General features: G+C 40.3%; 1 protein-coding gene and 1 long non-coding RNA gene across 4 annotated transcripts in view; one reads left to right on the top strand and one right to left on the bottom strand.

Moving 5' to 3' along the window:
- Nucleotides 1-2,280: 2,280 nt before the first annotated feature.
- Nucleotides 2,281-12,760, bottom strand: LOC138400030 (uncharacterized). The gene is made up of 4 exons (XR_011236207.1): nt 12,725-12,760; nt 11,902-11,952; nt 8,326-8,434; nt 2,281-2,367 (listed from the first exon to the last, which is right to left on the bottom strand). It is a non-coding gene; the product is annotated as an uncharacterized lncRNA (long non-coding RNA).
- Nucleotides 12,761-13,290: 530 nt separating this feature from the next.
- The window catches only part of ITSN2 (intersectin 2), a 139,602-nt gene continuing 133,112 nt past the window's right edge, over nt 13,291-19,780 (top strand). For all 3 annotated transcript variants that reach the window (XM_069494829.1, XM_069494830.1, XM_069494831.1), the window contains exon 1: nt 13,291-13,754. The gene's annotated coding sequence lies outside the window, so the exon portion shown is untranslated. The remainder of the gene's footprint in view (nt 13,755-19,780) is intronic.

Here is a 19,780-nt window from a genome sequence, read left to right on the forward strand (position 1 = left end):
GGCGCAGTGGCTCACGCCTGTAATCCTAACACTCTGGAAGGCCGAGGTGGGTGGATCACTCGAGGTCAGGAGTTCGAGACCAGCCTGAGAAAGAGTGAGACCCCATCTCTACTAAAAATAGAAAGAAATGATCTGGCCAACTAAAAATATATATAGAAAAAAAATTAGCCGGGCATGGTGGCACATGCCTATAGTCCCAGCTACTCGGGAGGCTGAGGCAGTAGGATTGCTTAAGCCCAGGAGTTTGAGGTTGCTTTGAGCTAGGCTGAAGCCACGGCACTCACTCTAGCCCGGGCAACAGAGCAAGACTCTGTCTCAAAAAAAAAAAAAAAAAAAAAAAAAAATCACAGAACTTACTAGACTTCCTGACATTCATTTTAAGGTTTAGTGTATTTCATGGTTTTTGTTTTTTATTTCATCCATGGGTGCCTTAGTTTTTAGGGCCCCTAAACTCTTAGTCTAACTTTGGTAATATCAATTCTAGTATTTTTACAGCTTTTAACATTAGCACTGCATCATGGTCATGTTCATCAGGCAATTACATTTATGCATTTTAACTTCAACATTTCTCAGCCACAGGATACATTCCTGACCCCTTCTAAGAAGCCAGGAAAAGCTTTTCACATCTCACTTTCACCAGACACCAATATAGCTCTTAAAGTTAATTACATTTAGAGTCAGGGTTTTGTGCCAAATACCTAATACCTAACCATTAATTATTATTTTCTAAGTATTGAGATTGCAGGATAAGCTGATAAGTACATGTCAAAACCTGGTCCCTGCCCCAAGGCTTACCATGTAAATTATAAAACCAAATCAATTTAGACTAAATACTGCATCAAATTAAAAGCAAGGCTAAACTTGATAGGCATAAAATTCAAGGACTTTTCTGTAAATCCCTAAGACGTTACCATAATTCTTACCAGAATGTGTTGGTTTGAGGGTAGAATTTTGTAATTTTTGTTTTAATCTTCTGACAGTGCCACTGCTGCTGTTCTAGGAAAAGAACATTGAACTTGAGAAGAGAATGCCACAGTTGTAATACAATTTCAGTTACTCTGTCTTATTTTCCCAAATGATAAAATCAAACAGCGGCATAAAGCCCTTTGACATCACCTAGATTCCCCCTAAGCATCTAAGGGACTAAAACATATTGAGCCATCTTAACGATAGTCTCAAAGATAGTTGCATACTGCAAAGATATTTTTAAAATAGACTGTTTTTTAGAGCAGTTTTAGGTTCACAGCAAAATTGGATGGAAGGTACAAAGATTTCCTACATACCCCATTCCCCTACACATGCATAGCCTCTCCCATTATCAATATCCCCCACCAGAGTGGTATATTGGTTACAATTGATGAACTTGCATTGACATATCATTATCACTCAAACTTCATAGATTAAACTAGGGATCATTCTGGGGGTTATACTTTCTGTGGGTTCATACAACTTTATAATGACATGTATCCACCATTATAGTGTCATACAAGTAGTTTCACTGCCCTAAAAATTCTCTGTACTCCATTCTTTATCCCACCCTCTTTCTATAGAGAGAGAATGAAGCACAAGTGCAGAGGTGAGAGGCAGAGGGTGTTCAGTCCCTAATTCCATTTTGCCTGGCTCCATTCCCGTCCTTGGCAACACTGACACACTCCTATAACCTTATATATAATTAATTACTTCTTTTTTTGCTTAAGCCCCTTGAGTTGATCCCTGTTACTTCCAACCAAGCAACTTAACTGACCTGCTCAGTCAGACATGGAATTGAGAGTTTTATGTTTCCCTATACAAAGACCTAAGAAAAGCACTTGCCTTAATTATTGAAATGGGGAGTGGGGCTAATTCCTTTTGAAATACATGAAAAAAAAAAAAATCTCACCATGGTAAGCGTTTGGCTTCAGGAAGCTTTGTTTGGCGGATTTCACTGAAGAAGCTGCTCTCTGAAAGACTTTGATAAATTTCTTTGCCCAGCATAACTTTATTTTGAATGAATCAAAAAGCTTTAGAAAAATGTTGAATCTAAAATAATAAGAATAGAGGTTTTTATTATGTTTTAAGAGTTCTACCACATAGTGTATTATACAATGAAAACAAACTGAGGTTGGGTGCCGTGGCTCACGCTACTAATCCTAGCACTCTGGGAGGCCGAAGTGGGAGGATCACCTGAGGGCAGGAGTTTGAGACCAGCCTGAGCAAGAGCAAGACCTAAGATACAAAAAATTAGTTGGGTGCAGTAGAAGGCACCTGTAGTCCTAGCTACTCGGGAGGCTGAGGCAGGAGGATTGCTTGAGCCCAGGAGTTTGAGGTTGCTGCGGTGAGCTATGATGATGCCAGTGTGCACTTTAGCCTGGGTGACAGAAGTAGATCCTGTAAAAAAAAAAAAAAAAAGAAAGAAAGAAAGAAAGGCCAAACTGGGCCTCTCCCAGGATACCACCAGTTTGTGTTCAAACAGGTCATACAAAGTAGTAATACTTTCACAAAGGAGCCCTATTATTAGTACTTACATCTTAGAAAAAAAAGAAACTAGACAGAACTTAGAAAAGAACCACCTGACTATAATGATCAGGTAGGAGAATCTTAGGAACCACCTCAAGGGCTCCAGAGAATTACGAACCTTGCTGAAATGTAGATGGCATTATCTTCTGTCATAATATTAATTTTTTTCAGCATCCAGTGATATTTATTGAACATCTAATGGGGCCAGGCACCATGCTATCTTGTTTACTGCTATATCCTCTTCATTTAGCATAGTCTTGGGCATATGAAAGGCATACATAAAATTTTTGATGAGCAAATGAATATCAAAAGATAAATAAGACTCAATCTACCAGGCATGATGGCTCACTCCTGTAGTCCCAGCTACTCGGGACGTTGAGGTGGGAGGATTGCTTGAGAAAGCCCAGGAGTTTGAGGCTGTGGTGAGCTATGACTATGCCACTGCACTCTAGCCTGTGCTACACTACAGAGTGAGATCTTGTCTCTAAACAAAAAGGAATCAATTTATGTTTCCTGGTAAGTAGAGAATAAAATAATCTGTTGTCCAATGAGACAATGACTAAATGGACCAAATGATGATTTTAAAACAACCCTCTTTTGAATATATCACATAAAGAATTCATATGAATTGATGAAATAAGAATACCATAATACATAAATGGACATACACAAATCTGTTCACACTGCTATAACAAAATACCATAAACTGGGTAGCCTATAAACAACAGAAATTTCTCACAGTTCTGGAGGTTGGGAAACCCAAGATTCCAAGATCAAGGCACCAGCAAATTCAGTGTCTGGTGAGGGCCTGGTTTCTGTTTCATAAATGGTTGCCTGCCAGCTCTGTCTTCATAGGGTGGAAGGGGCAATGTAGTTTTCTGAGGTCTCTTTTATAAGGGCACTAATCCCAGTAGCGATTAGGTGAACTTAATCACCTCCCAAAGGCCTCACCTCCTAATACTATCATGGGGGGCTAGGATTTGAATATATGAATTTTGGGGGTACACAACATTGAGACCATAGCAGAGAGAGAATGTGAATAGTTCATGGAAGAAAAAATTCATTTTTAATTAATAAAAGTAATAAAAATGCTGACTATCATGATAGAAGAAAAACAAATTAAAAAATCATTTTGCCTAGTAACTAAAAAATTTAAATGTAATGAAATATAGTTTTGAAGTGGGTGTAGTGGAAATTGTATACTCCTATACTGCTATGGCAGACTAAATTAATACATTTATATAGAAACTACCAATAATCATTTTCACACAATAATTAAAATTCTGAGAATTAATGCAAAGGATGGAACACCAAAGGAAGGGAAAAAAATATATATGAGAATGTTTATTGTGAAATGTTTATTATTTATGTATGTTTAGAGGTTCATAAACGAATGTTTGTTTTTTATTAACATAATAAAAAATTAGAATCAGCCAATAACAGGAGAGTCATTAAGTAAATTATGGTACTCCATTCAATAGGTACCTTTGTAAGAATATGGAAAATACAGAAAATATACTGTCATTTAAAAATGCTTATGACATAATGTTAAGTGAAAAAAGCTGAAAACAAAATTATATTACACTATAATTACAGTCAAATAATAAATATATATTCATGTACCAGAAGTCCTAGAAGAAAAACGAAAGAAGTGTAGTTGGTTGTAATGGTGTGACTGCATTATTTAAAATCTAGACATAATTCTGAACTTATTTAAAAATATTGCTATAATCTTGTTTGGCTAATAAAAATACTTTTTTTCTGAAGAAAAAAGTGAACTTTAGAAAAAAGAACATTGAAGATAGTTAGGTTTGCTGGATATTGGTAGATTGGTCAACAACTTTCTTTCTTTTTTTTTTTTTTTTTTGTGACAGAGTCTCACTCTGTTGCCCGGGCTAGAGTGAGTGCTGTGGCATCAGCCTAGCTCACAGCAACCTCAAACTCCTGGGCTTAAGTGATCCTACTGCCTCAGCCTCCCAGGTAGCTGGGACTACAGGCATGTGCCACCATGCCCAGCTAATTTTTTTCTATATATATTTTTATTTGGCCAGATAATTTCTTTCTATTTTTAGTAGAGACAGGGTCTCACTCTTGCTCAGTCTCCAACTCCTGACCTCGAGCTATCCACCCGCCTCGGCCTCCCAGAGTGCTAGGATTACAGGCGTGAGCCACCGCGCCGGCCCAACTTTCTTGAGTACCAAAACAATGCTGGCATTTTTCCAGAATACAAAATTGAAAATTTTTAATATAGTAATTGAACTTGAAATTATTTTTGGAACAAAGTGAGGGATGGACAGATAGATGGATGAATGGATGACATTTACACAAAATTTTCATTAACTACTTCTGATGAAAATGAGATAACAGACAACTTCTCAATAAACAATCTTTTAAATATGACTTACTCTGAAATTTTAAAAAATTTCTCCTCCTACAAATGAGTAAATTCTAGGAAGACTATTTCAAAGTGTGATGAAAATTTTGTTGCTTCAAAATGGACTTGATACATTTTGTGCCAATGTTGTACAAAAGACATAAATGGACATACAGTCAGCCCTCCATATCTATGGGTTTCACATTCATGGATTCAATCCATCATGGGTTGAAAATATTTGAGAAAAAAAAGAGTCTGTATTTTTTTTTTGCTTGTCATTAGTTTGTAAATAATATAGTATAACAGCTATTTACATAGAATTGACATGGTGTTATATATCATACATAATCTAGAGATGATTTAAAGATACGAGAAAATGTAGGTTATATGCAAATACTATACCATTTTATATAAGGGACTTGAGCATCAGCAAATTTTGGTTTCTATGGGGAATCCTGGAACCAATCCCCCATGAAAATCAAGAGACAACTGTATACTGCATGATTTTACTTATGTAAAAACCTAGCGTGCTCGCTTCGGCAGCACATATACTAAAATTGGAATGTTACAGAGAAGATTAGCTAAGAAATAAAATAATAAAAAAAAAAACCTAGGAACTGGCAAATTTATGATGTGTACACTTAACCACCTGCAAATTATATCTCAAAGAAGAAAAAAATGGTCTGTAATCAGATGTGACCATTTCCCAGAATTGAAAATCAGACACAGACATTAGGAAGATTTTATTTTCCTTAAACTGCCTATTTGGAATGTAGTGAAGCTTTTCTAATTATTTTGAATAATCTGACCTTACTAAATTACCTTGGGTCAATGTGGGTGGTCATGAATGGCAAGATGTTCATTTAATGAGTTTTTAAACCTCACATTGGTCAGACTGAGGTGGATCCTTTCTTTCTTTTCTTTCTACTTATTTTTTGGTTGTTGTTGAGGTCCTGGGTTTGGGACAAGGATCATTTTTTTCTAAAGAGTTATTTTATTTACATGACTGACTCTTAAAGGAATCTAAGAAGAAAGATCATATAAGACACACCCTGGAAATCCATGGCCAACATAAAGAATGCAGAGCCCTGTCAGCAGAAGGAGGAATTACAAAATCCAGGAACATCACACAGTGTGTCTGAGTACAAGGTGGAACTTGAACTAACATTTACATCTTCATATTTTGGATAACTGTTTTTCAAGATAAATTATTTTGGACATTCTTATTCATGGACATTTAATACAAAACAAGAGAAAGAAATTATTGACAAGTTGTAATGTAGTGAGTGGAAGTATTGCAGAGTAGAAAGAGCATGCACTTTAAACCCATGAAAATGAGGAATCAAATCCTAGCTCTTCCATTTCCTAAATATGTGACTATGGAAAAATTATTCAAATTCTCTAGATTTCAGTTTATTTGTCTGTTAAATAAGATTAATAATACCTGCCATAAGTGTTATTGTAAGGATTAGAGATAATATGAGTGCCTGGCACATTCAGCAAACAGTGGTGACAGTGATTAAGTGTCAGGAGAACTGGATCCTAGCCATTCTCAGAACTTATGGCTGAATGGCTTTGTTCAAGTGATGGAGTCTCTTTGACATTCAGGTTTTCTATTTATAAAAATAGCCAAAACTATCCACCTGTTGAGGACTGGCTTCTGAATTAAAATTAAATTAAGTGAATTAATTTGAAAGCAATCTATTTTTGTTCTTTCTTGCCCTCCTACATGGTCCTATTGAATTAAGTACTCTTAAACTGGAGGTACTAGAAAAGGAAATAAGTGTATTTATTGGATACATGCAACACAAAAAGAAAAAAACAGAAATGGCAAATAGTGCCAAGCACCCAAATTCTAATCTCCACCTGAGGTTTCTCCAAGGTAGAAAGCTCTCTAGATCTGGTCATTCCTCTAGAGGGCAGATGAGGATGTGACCAGTTTGAAGATGCTCGCTCTGTTGGGCAGTGACTTCATAGCTCTAAGTTTTAGATGTTCGTCTAGTTTTCATAAGGGAAGTCAAGACAGGGCAAGTTTCAAGCATATCATTTAAACAATCAAACTGTGGCCTCATATTTGGCTGTGGTTTACCCTCCTATATCATTCTATCCCCTGGCGCCAGGGCAAGGGCAGCTACTCCGTCTCTCTCTCTCCCTAGGGTGGGGTAGGGACAGTTATCTTTCTTAAATTTCATTGGCTCAAGACATTATCTTGCTTATGGAGAAGAAAATGGCAATACTAGAAATAAAAATGTTTGGCCAGACCCGGCCAAGCTGTACAAAATGATCTGATCCACTGTTTATTTTAAACGAAAACATTGTTGCTATCTAAACCCAGAAAAGCATGGCCTGTGTTTCTCTACTTAAAAGGGGAAAAGAGAATCACAACTAGGCATGGGAAAATTCCCCAAACACAAAGCTGAAGCCTGATTTTATTCCTCCTTCTTTATATCAGCCAAGGTTAGACAATCATAAACAGAACTTTACTCTAATTCCCAGGATTGTTATGAGGATTAAATGAAATAATAAAAGTACTCCGTCAAGTGCAAAATGCTACATCAATGTTAGTTAAGTTACTACAAGTAGAGAACTGGTATCATTCCAGGTTTGTGCTCCAGACAGCAACAACGAAATTAGCAGACAGCTGGGCATATCTGCCAGACAGGAAGCATTTCTGACTCTTGAACACAGACTGGATTCCCTTTTGCTGAGCTACACCTGCCAGACTGGAAGCCCCTGGTGCTTCAGTCATGAATGAGCATGTCCTGTCCAGGGCCTCGCCCCAGTCTGGCCTTTGGCACCACCCTGCAGTGCTGGCCCAGGGCCAGGTCTGGGCTAACTTCCCCCTGCAGTTTGCCTGGTACTGCCTTTCCGGTACCAGTAGGCCTCAAGCCAGAGTCTCAAGTTATGCATAACACAAGTGGCCCAATACTGAGAACACGCCTTCCTTCCACGCTAGAGTTGGGAATTTCCCTTCCCTCTTCTTTCCCTTTAAGTCACTGCTGTTGCCACTTCTCTGTTCCTCAGGTGAATCAGAACGGGGTCTGTGAAGTCAAAAAGCTAAAAAAGGCCAGGCGTGGCGGTGGCTCACGCCTGTAATTCTAACACTCTGGGAGGCCGAGGCGGGTGGATCGTTTGAGCTCAGGAGTTCGAGACCAGCCTGAGCAAGAGTGAGACCCCATTTCTCCAAAAAAAAAAAAAAAAGAAAGAAAGAAAGAAAGAAATTAGCTGAACAACTAAAAATATATATAGGAAAAATTTCGCCGGGCACGGTGGCACATGCTTGTAGTCCCAGCTACTAGAGAGGCTGAGGTAGAAGGATTGAGTCCAGGAGTTTGAGGTTGCTGTGAGCTAGGCTGACACCACAGCACTCTAGCCCGGGTGACAGAGTGAGATTCTGTCTCAAAAAAAAAAGGCTAAAAAAGAGCCAAGAACCAAATTTGTCCCATTGACCATACCTGTGAGCTGAATGCTGAATCTCCACTGCTCTCCACCAGTGCTAATTCCTTGCTAACTCCTTGTTTTCCGTAGCTTCAGCATGGTAGGTGGGTTCTTAATGACTATTTACTGAATGAAAACAAATATCCAATTAATGCATTGACAAATACATGTTGAATGAAGTCCTAGGCCTTTTCCTGAACCCAGAACTCCCATACTAGCCTACTTTTCATCTCCTGTTATGATCAAATACCAGGGCAGCCTCAGCCAGGTTTCCCAGATTGACTTTGACTCTAGTTCTTTATGCACAAAAGAATACTGTCAGCCATTTATACTTTTGTCTGAGTTTCACTTTCCATTTCTCAGAAGGAATAGAATCAATGTGATAGTATATAAGAGTGTGTGTGTGTTCACATGTGTGTGTGTGCGTGTGTATTTAGGAATGGTACGGAGAGATTGTGAGGTTGTGTTTTGTTCCACAGGAGACTAGAAGAGACACTTTGGCTAGAAAGCACAGTCCCTTATAGTAGAGGCAGACTAACTCCTACCAAAGATGTAAGGTAAAAGGAGCACAGCTTTGAAAGAAGCATATGCCAGACCAGGCACAGTGGCTCATGCCTGTAATCCTAGCACTTTGGGAGGCCAAAGCAGGAGGATCATTTGAGGCCAGGATTTTGAGACCAGCCTGAGCAACAGCAAGATCCTGTCTCTACAAAAAATAAAAAGATTAGCTGGTTGTGATGTTGAGCAACTGTAGTCCCAACTACTCGGGAGGCTGAGGCAGAAGGACCACTTGATCCCAGGAGTCTGAGGTTGCAGTGAGCTATGATGATGCCACAGCACTCTAACCTGGGTAACAGAGTGAGACCCTGTCTCAACAAAAAAAAACAAAAAAAACCAAAAAGACAAAAAAACCAGCAGCATCATATTCTCACCACTCATTAGTCCTACTTCCAGATGCCCTGTGGATCAGGGAGAGAAGAGGCAGGTTTTCTGGTATTCTGCAACAGGACACTGCTACACTGTTGGAGCACATCTGATATGAACCACAGATGACATCACATGGTCAAATATACATGTATAATAACTGGAATATCAGGAGATAAGAGATAGAATGGGGCAGTAAAAAGTACTTGAAGAAATAATGACTGAGATTTTAATTTGATGAAAGACAGAAATTTGAAGATATAAGATTCTAAATGAACAAGCAGAATAAACATAAAAAAGTCTATGTTTTTGATTTATTTTTAATTTTTTTTTAGAGACAGGGTCTTCTCTGTCGCCTAGGCTGGAGTGCAATGGCACAATCATAGCTCACTGTAGCCTCAAACTCCTGGGCTTGAGTGATCCTGCCACCTTAGCCTCCTAGCTGGACCTATAGGTGTGAGCTACCATGCTGGTTCCAAAAAAGTCCATGTCGATGCACATCACAGTCAAATTACGGAAGCCAAGGAAAAAGAGCAAATTTTGAAAGCGGCAAAAGACATATGATATATTATATATCAAGGAACAATGATCTGATCAGTAGCTGACTTTTCTATAGAAACTATGAGGCCAGAAGAGAATGGATAAACATCTTTACAATGCTGAAAAGATAAAAAAAAATAAAATAAAATAAGAAGTAAAACCTATCAGCCCAGAATTCTCTATCCAGTGGAAATATCATTCAAATATGAAAGCAAAATAAGAATATTTTCAGGCCGGGCGCGGTGGCTCACGCCTATAATCCTAGCACTCTGGGAGGCCGAGGTGGGTGGATCACTCAAGGTCAGGAGTTCAAGACCAGCCTGAGCAAGAGTGAGACCCCGTCTCTACTAAAAATAGAAAGAAATTATCTGGCCAACTAAAATATATATAGAAAAAATTAGCCAGGCATGGTGGCGCGTGCATGTAGTCCCAGCTACTCGGGAGGCTGAGGCAGTAAGATCGCTTAAGCCCAGGAGTTTGAGGTTGCTGTGAGCTAGGCTAACGCCACGGCACTCACTCTAGCCCAGGCAACAAAGCGAGACTCTGTCTCAAAAAACAGAATATTTTCAGATAAATTAAGAGAATTTATGGCCAAGAGACCTGCACTACAAGAAACATGAAAGGAAATTCTTTAAGCAAAAGGGAAATTTTATCAGACAGAAACTCTGATTCTCAGGAAAGAATGAAGAACACCAGAAATGTTAAATATCTAGATAAACCAAGACTACTTTTGTTGCCTGTATCCTCTTAATCTTTTTATGAATTATTTGTTTAAAACTAAAGTTATAGCATTATCTTGGGGGATCTATTACTGGTAAAAGTAGTACATGAAATATGAGCTCCAAGTTCTCACAGCCTTCCTACTCTATATGGTAATGTATTTATCTTAGGGGATGCTTGGAGTCTGGAACTTCTTCTTCTATCTATTCCAGCCTCTTCCACCACTGTAGGTTTGTTTTGAGAGTAGACTTGGTAGGAATGGGGTAAAGGATGGAACCTTTGAAAACTAACATAAGGAAAGATGGATAGAACATAGGAAATATATTGTTGAGGAGGAGGATCAATGCATGGAAGGAAAACATTGAGACTAAATGCTCCCATGGTAAAAGCTAGGTTACTAGGAACAAGCTTAAGAATCTATCCTGGATTGTGGCAGAACTAGGGAAAGAGAAATGTAACATATCTAGTCCCTCCATGACTTCCTAACCTTCTCATTCTACACTAATTACTAATCTTCTATAGACTTGGCAAAAATGCCTTTATGTCTTAGGTAGGACTTAGCTCCTCCAGGTATTTGATCTCCTGCTGGTGCTGAAAGTAAACAAGAGGTGGTGAGATTTGGGAAATACTAAGGAAGAAATTTACTGATACAGATCCAAGGCCTGCCCTATGAGAAAAGGTCCAGGAACTGGGATGGTAGAGGCATCACCCATGTGAATCATGAATATTGAAAGACACTAAGGATGATGTGGCTACTGGGTGGAGTGCACTGACTGCTCCAGGTGCTGAAATTCTTGAACATTTGGAGCACTCTGGAAGTTGGTAAATGATAAGGATGAGGATAGTGGCTGGGTGTAAGCCTCAAAGGAGAAGAGACTTTTTTGCATGTGAGTGGAAAACATTGATTTGGAAGCAGCAAGATAAGCAAGGAAAACGTTTCTTTGGCCACTTCCAAGGTCTGTGCTTCCCTCCTATATTCCATTCTTTATCTTGTTGAATATAATAGAACTACCATTGCCTAGTCCTACCCAGAAACCTGAGAATCCTTTACTCCTTCTTCTCTCTCAGTACCTATATCTAACCACCAAATGCTAAATATTGCCCCAATTTATCCCTCAATTACATAGGGTGGGAGGTATGTGTGAGAGAGGATAGACAACTGGAGGTTCTTGTATTTTGGGCTGTGACAGAACAGGATAGGATGGACAAACTGGCCTCAAAGTTTTGAATGGAACCCTAGGATATAGTTGTTTTAGTGCTTCGAGTATTGTATTCAGATCCCCAATTTCCATCAGAGGTTGTTAGCTTTTTGGTTTATTTCAGGGAGACTTCTTAATGCTTTTTTCTCTATTCCTCTGTAAACATCTCTTTCTGCGAATTCCATTTTTGTCCTGGCAAAGATTTGGTACCTCCTTCAGAAAGAATGAGCACTCAGGATGAATTGCACCAGCTCCAGAATCCTGAAACACAAATGACACTAATCAAATGATGGGAAGGAAATGGAGATTAACTATCTGTCTAGTTGGAATAAAAAATAGGTTTTACCTTATAGGCCATCTCTCTGGAGCGCTATGTTGAGAAGGATTCTGAAGCTTCTATTTTTGTATATGGGCTCCAAAAGGGAGCACTACAGTTAATTGGTAAAGTCTGCAATGGGAATGAGAACGTGTGCTCAAGAGTGCTATCCTTAGTCAGGGTGGTTTGTTTGAATATGGGGACAGATTAGTCCTCAGCAAGTGAGAGACTTCCTAGACTGATGCACAGGAGTCAGGCCTCTCAGTGTCACTGAAGCTCAGGACCTGTCTGTCAGGTCTTGGTCAGGTTCTAATCGAAGAGTTCGGAAAAACACTGAGTGTGAGAGCGGGAAAAGCCTGTTTATCATCACTGATGTTTGCTAAATTCCTCATGAGTTGGCTGGCCAGTTCAGATAGGCTTGGGCTTTGGGGTCATCCCTCTCAAGCCAGCCTTGCAACCTTCACCTGCCCAACAGGTAAGGGATGAAAGGATGCCATGGGATCATTTGATGTGCACAGATTTCTCCTGTACCAACAGAAGTCATGGGGATATGAATATTGGACCCTGAACCAGTCCCCCAACCCTGCTTCTAAAAACCAACAGAAATTTTGGGTCTTTGGTTATGTTTATTAGGAACCACTGACTCCACCCTTACCCCAATCAAAAGAAAGTCTTTCCCTTGAGGAGCCAAACCCTTGGTATATGGTGGTGACTTACGTTCAGGTCTGGTCTTGTATGAGGAGGCCAGGAGCTGGAAGAGGAGGAAAAAGAGAAATTCTTAGTTTGAATTCCGCCTGTCACGAGGCTATGGGGTGGGGAAGAATGTTTACCTTCTGCATGCATGAGCACTGCGGAGAGATAGTCTTCTTCTCGTTGGGTATGTGTGGGGTTGTTCTAATGTGTGAATAGGGGTAGAGAGGGTGCTTTCTTGTTGGCCCCTTTTGTGTGTTATGGAGGAGGATGAGGAACGGTGAATAGATGACCTTTGCGTATGGTTAAGTCCTTCAGAGGTCCCTGAGAAGGGTTCAAGAAGACTGTAACAGACCTATGAGCAAGAGTGGCATCAACCTCCTTTCCACCTCCCACTCCCCAATTCCCCGGGAATCCATGCCCCCAGATCAGTGAAGAAACTTTCGGTGAGTGAGAAGGTTCTAGAGAGAGCCCCATGTGTGTTGCAACAGGGACATGCCAGACACTGCTTGGCCCCTTCTAAAACGCTGGGGTCTGCTGTGGCAGGAAAAGCACCACCCAGCCTCAGCATGTCACCTCAGGGAGGAGGAGCCAGGTGGGTCTTCGCAGCTCCAGGAAGGGCTGTCAGGTCTGGTGCTTCAGGGCCTCCCCGAGGGGAGAGAAGACCTTTGGACCAAGCCCACGGGCTTCAGTGCTCCGGCACTCCGGGGGTGAGGAACTGCGGCCAGGCGGTTTCGGGCTCCCGAGGGTGGTGAGTCGGTACCCGGCAGCGAGCGGGCGGGCCGTCAGCTGCCCGGCCCGTCGCCTACCTCCCCGCCCCCCGGCTTCCTGCGGAGGCCGCGGCCGCCATGTTGTTGTGGGGCTGAGGCGGCGCCCGGGAGCCCGAGCGGCCGTGACAGGCTACGCAACAGGTTCGCTGGCGGCGGCCTGACTACCAAGCCGGCTGCGGCGGCGACGGCCAAGCAGGGTCTCCTGGCGCCTGCTCGCGCTCACGCTGCCGGTGCTGAAGAGCGCGGAGTCGCGCTGTGACGTGAGAGAGGCGCGGCGGGGGCGCCAGGTGGGTGAAGCCGCTTGCCCGGGCTGCAGCAGGGTGCAGAGCAGGTGCGGGCGCTGCCGCGCCAGCCGCCCGGAGGCTCGGCGGGCCGGGCTGAGGCGGCTGCGCGCCCCGGATGACGGGGACGGGTCCTCGGGAGCCCGGGCGGTCCCCGAGCTAGGCCCCTGGCGGGCTTGGCGGCGCCGGGCGGAAACCTCCGGCGTCGGGTTCCTGCCCCCGCCGCCGGGCCAGGGCAGACGCCGAGGAGGGGCCGGGGACCGGCTGCCCCTTCCCTGCGGTCGAGCCCAGGCCCAGGGCCGCGTCCGCGTCTGGCAGGTGGCGGACGCAGCCGAGGGCGCGGGGTGGCGTGGCCCCCTCGCTTTCGGGGTGCGGGCAGAGAGCCCAGGGGGCACCGCACGCTTCCTCGGGGACCCAGTTTATTTTCGCGGAGTTGGTTGTCCTCGTTGGTAATGCTTGGTGCAGAATGTCAGATGAGCCGCATCCAGGTGCGTCAAAGTAGCCCGAGTCACGAGCGGACAGTGGGCGGATGCTTGGCGTCCACGGCTTGCTTTAAGCCAAAGTTGAGAAATGTTAAAATTTGACTTTGGCGTTATTGACTTCCGTGGTATACAGGAAACACGGAGAGATGTAATCTCTGAGGCTAGAGTTAAATCTATTGCTTATTAAAAAAGAAAAAAAAAAGACGCCTGCATGTGCATAGTAAATGGGTAAACCGAGGCCGAAACTACAGATGGCTTTGCATTCTGTAGAAAGATTCTCTGTTTGAATTTATTAATCATATGCTTTGTCGCTCAATGATTGCCAATGGCAACTATGCCTTCTTTGAAACTTGAATTAGTAATGAAATGGGAATATTTTTGGATAGAGTCAACCACTTTACGGTAGGAATTAAGGTTAGCACGAAAATTATTGCTTTGCTACATGCTTCTAGTTTGTTTTACTGGTGTTTACTTGCTTGCCCAGAGATAGGCAAGGTGTGACTTGAAATTTTGTGTGTTTAGTCAGCTTCATTTAGATATCATAGGCTCTGTAGGTTAAGCTTCTTAAGCCTCTCAAAAAAATTAATTGCTTTTCTCCCTGTGCTGGTTTGCTGTATTGTTAATCAGTGATAAAGCCTAAAAGCTGCCTAGAAACATCACGTAAAGCCTTTACGCGAGTTAATAATGATGTCCTTCAAAATTTAAAGATAGTAGAAACTGTTATATGCTAACTTTTATGTTTTTTGGCTGTGCCCGTGACTGACTCCCTTGTAATTTCAAAAGTAAATAAAGTGGAAGTATTTTATATTTTTAAAGGACGTCGAAAAATGGGCATTGCTGCTGTTTTGTGCAATATTAATAAACAGCTGAAAAGCTTGCATTTTTTTTACCCTTTAATGCATTAATAACTATTCCCTTTACTTACTGTTATAATGAAAGGTAGATTGGTCTGAGAAAACTTAACCTGTACTGAATTACTGAGCAGGGAGGTACCGTTGTTAGTTCAGCACATCTCAAAGCTAAAATCTTGATCTCTCCTGAATATGAGGAAATGGGTTAGGCACATTCTGAGGATGGGATTTATAGTTTTAAAAATTTGTATTTTCACAAAAATAGTATGTACCTATCACCCAAACTCAGCAGCTTAAAATATTTTAGGTTTTTTTCCCTGTTTTTATTTTTTAGTCATTTTACCCTATATAGTGAGTAGATCTCTTTTTTAAAAAGTGAGAAATTTCTTACATAACCTTAGGATTTTTCGTTTTCATGTGTCATTAATAATAGAGTTTCAGAAATTTCCATCGTTCTAGTAAGACAAAAAGAACATTTATTGGCTATCTCTTTCACCTATACTTTCTTCAGTATTTTTTTTTCTGTTTCCAAAACTGATTGAAATAATTTCTTCAGTATTAAAATGTATCTATGATGGTTATCGTTTATCGAGCACTTATTACATGTTAGGTACTATGCTAGGTGTTTTATGTAATTATTTAGAGCTCACAAAGACCCTAAGTATAGTCACTGTCCTCCCATCAAATAGATCAATGAAATCTTAACCTGGAGTTTAACTGACTACTCTAGGTTTCTGAGTACAAGAGACAGGTTTCAAACCAAGATCCTCTGAACTTCAGCACCTGTGTCTTATCTGATATGGTCATCTTGGTTCATAAATTTAAAAGAAAAAGTTATATGAGCATTCAATAAATGTTTGAGTAAATTACTGAAAGTACATGTTATTAGTCCATTAAGTAACTGGCATTTTTATATACTATATCTTCTGGTAAAACATTTATTTATATTAACAAGTTCCAGAAATGATGTGCACACTAAAAGTGTGATATGTTTGTTACCATCTAGCAGTGCATTTACCTTTTTTCTTTTTTTTGAGTCTTGTTTTTTAATTCCTTATTTGTGGAAAAATATTTTTGAAGAAAGGCAGACTTTTTTGTGTGCTAATTGTTAAAGGCAGGATTCCAAGTGTGAAGTAGAAAAATAAGAGTGTTTAGAGTTAATTCTGTAAATGAATAGATCTAAAGTTGAAGGTGCATCAACTGTATTTTTTACTTGAGTTCATTTTTTGACTTTGTACCATCCTACAGCCATGGAGTTCAGAGACATGTTAGAATTTTCTTGGGTAAAATGTGCATATAGGTATTCTTTAGAAGGAGGAACTGAACTGGTCTTAAAGGCTGTAAAAGCAGGGAGGAAATGTGGGGGAGGAAGGGAGGAAACTGAGCAGAATTAGGACAGTGACTAGATCAAGAAATAATTTATTTTTACAACTCTAAGAGGGCAGCATATTTCATTTGCAGAATGTATAGTATTATTTTGAGAGAGTCATTTAAAAAATAATTTCACAGCTATATCAGGACATTGAATGATTTAGTTATTTACCTGTGGAGCTATTCAGCAGTGCTTATGATAGGCATTTAAGGGTCTATAACCAGATGGTAGACATTTCACTTGTTTTATTTAACCAACTGTTTTATGTTTTCTAGATCATTTTCTTCACTAATGCATATCATTTTAGATGAATTATATGTGGTTTTAATAAAATTTTCATTTATTTTCATCACAACTATAGTGGATAAAAGTGTAGCCTCTCAAGTTAGACCTTCTCCCAGCTCCAGCACCAAATAGCTGTATGACCTTGGGCAAGTTAATTCTCTAAGCTTCTGTTTCCTTCTCTGTAAAATGGAGGTAATAATAGTACCTGCCTCATAGTGTTGCGTATAATATAAAGTGCTTAGCACAGTGACTGCTGCTTAGTATAAGTGCCTCATAAAGGTTACTTATTATTCCATTTTGCTTCAGTGAGAAATTTCAAAGTAAACCTAGTTTAGTCCTGTTTTTGGATGTTGTTTTACCTAGTGACTGGAAAAGAAATTAGCTTTTTTTGCCCTTAATTTTTAATCTTACTATCAAAATAATCCATATAAGAAAGCTGAAAAATAAGAGTAGAACTGAACCACACTCCCATCTCCCAACAAAGAATCTGCCCTTTCAGTCCCCTTATTTTAGGGGAAAAAATACATAGCCTACAAGGAAGAAACATCCTCTGCAGCAAATATAGAAAATACTGGCAAAAGAAACTACTGAGTTGGGTTATCACTTCAAAGACTTCAAATCTAGGTGTTTAAATTACTTCTCCTTTTCAGTGTGCAGAGTACTTGACTAGTGAGACATTGATTTTGGGAAAGAATAATGTCAAAGTGCAGAGGTCCAAATAGGTAATGAGCCAATAGGGTTTGCACTGGCTATTAGGAGGACGTTGATAAATCTTTGCTTTATTATTTTGTTTTTGCTTAAGTACATAGGTGTATTTGGACACTCTACTCACCACCCTACCACCTGTCCTTCCTAAATAAATGTTCCATCTAATGTGCCTCTGTGGCACTTTTAAGAATGACTGCTTAAATATAAAAATTGAGTAGGTCAAGTTAATTTCACAACTTATATAATGTTACTTTTTAGTGAGCATGAAATATTTTTTAAGGAATATAAATAAGAACTTCAAAGATTAATGAAATTTGCCGAGAATGATGTGGCCTGGGAATGCATGTGTAGCATTCCTTCTCCAACCATTTTTATTAAGTCCTGAAAACTCAAGTGGTTGGAGAAGAGAAGCTTTCTCACTAGAATCATTTTATATTTTCCCTCTGCTAAAGTTCTAGTGAAATGCCTATAAACTGATTTTGTCTTGCTGCAGAGACAAGCTATATTGGGAGGTTTTCCCTGCCCTTTCCTCATCCATTCTGGTGTCTGGTCCCTATTCCAGTGATTCTGTCTTGGAGTTGTTACCTCCTTCTTCCACATCCTGGTTCCTACATTCAGGGTTCTACTGGTTCCAGAGAGCTAAGTAACTTGGATGATTGAGATGGAAAGAGCTATTTAGATTAGATACAGGTAGCCCCAAACCTTTTATGAGCACTATTCTCCAATATCTGGATTTTATAGTTTATATATAGCATCATGATAATCCCATCTTGAAAAAGCTTATGCTGCAGCTCACTCTTAAACTCATCTTTGATCTTGCTTTCCTCATTAGGTTGACTTTTCCTCATCTTTGTCTTTCTAGGGGCTTCACTGAAAAAAACAAAAAGCCTCCGTCACCCGTTTACTACCATTTGCTTGGATTTTGTTTTATAAATTCCCAACCACCATGTTTCATCTTTAAAAAGTAAAAGCGAGCAGAAACTACTCATAATTCACAGTGTGGAATTCATTCATTCTTTCATTCTGTTAATTAATTAATTTTTTTTGGAGACAGAGTCTCGCTCTGTTGCCCAGGCTAGAGTGCTGTGGCATCAGCCTAGCTCACAGCAACCTCAAACTCCTGGGTTTAAGCAATCCTCCTGCCTCAGTCTCCTGAGTAGCTGGGACTACAGGAATGTGACACCATGCCCGGCTAATTTTTTCTATATATTTTTAGTTGTCCAGCTAATTTCTTTCTATTTTTAGTAGAGATGGGGTTTTGCTCTTGCTCAGGCTGGTCTCAAACTCCTGACCTTTAGCGATCCCCCAGCCTTAGCCTTCCAGAGTGCTAGGATTACAGGCGTGAGCCACCGTGCCCAGCCTGTTATTTAATTTAATAAATATTGATTGCCTCCATGCCAGGAAATGGTCCAAACACTGATGATATAACCAGTGAAGATAATACACAGCCCCCCCTGCCCTTGTGGCACTTATATTCAAGAAGGGGGAAGAGAGATAATAAAATGTCTAGAAGTTAGAATTTGCTAAGTGGTGTGGAAAAAAGTATGGCAGGAAATGGGGGTAAGGAGAGAGAGAGAGAGAGAGAGAGAGAGAGAATGTGTGTGCTGGGAGGATAAATGAGAGAGGTAAATTTGCCTGATTCAGAATTATTAAGGAATTCAAGATTGGAGGATTACCCTGCATGTTTTATGAGTAAATGGTAGCTTTAATGTAAAGTAAGAAATGTAATAGTATTTCAGACACCATACTTAATGTAAATGTTTATCGTTTTAGTATTAACATTTTGTTTATGCTAGATCCTTATATATTTCTATTTTCTGGTCACTTAAACCAGAGAAAAAATCCTCAGCCACAGCTTGAGCCTAGAGCAGAGATTTGTCAAATGGTTTAGAATAGATACCTTGATTTGATTTTTCTTAAAAGTAGTATATTGTGTTTGTTTTTCAATTCTGTTGGCTTTTTATGTATACTATATTTATTTTGATGAGTAATATATTTTCCTTGTAGAAAATTGGAAAGCTATAAGGAAATTTTTAAAAAGAACATAGTAGCACTCTGGGAGGCCGAGGTGGGCGGATCGTTTGAGCTCAGGAATTCGAGACCAGCCTGAGCAAGAGCGAGACCCCACCTCTACTAAAAATAGAAAGAAATTATATGGACAGCTAAATATATATATAGAAAAAATTAGCCGGGCATGGTGGCGCATGCCTGTAGTCCCAGCTACTTGGGAGGCTGAGACAGGAGGATCGCTTGAGCTCAGGAGTTTGAGGTTGCTGTAAGCTAGGCTGACACCACGGCACTCACTCTAGCCTGGGCAACAGAGTGAGACTCTGT

This window comes from Eulemur rufifrons, chromosome 19 (assembly GCF_041146395.1).
Source record: "Eulemur rufifrons isolate Redbay chromosome 19, OSU_ERuf_1, whole genome shotgun sequence".
Taxonomy (NCBI): domain Eukaryota; kingdom Metazoa; phylum Chordata; class Mammalia; order Primates; family Lemuridae; genus Eulemur; species Eulemur rufifrons.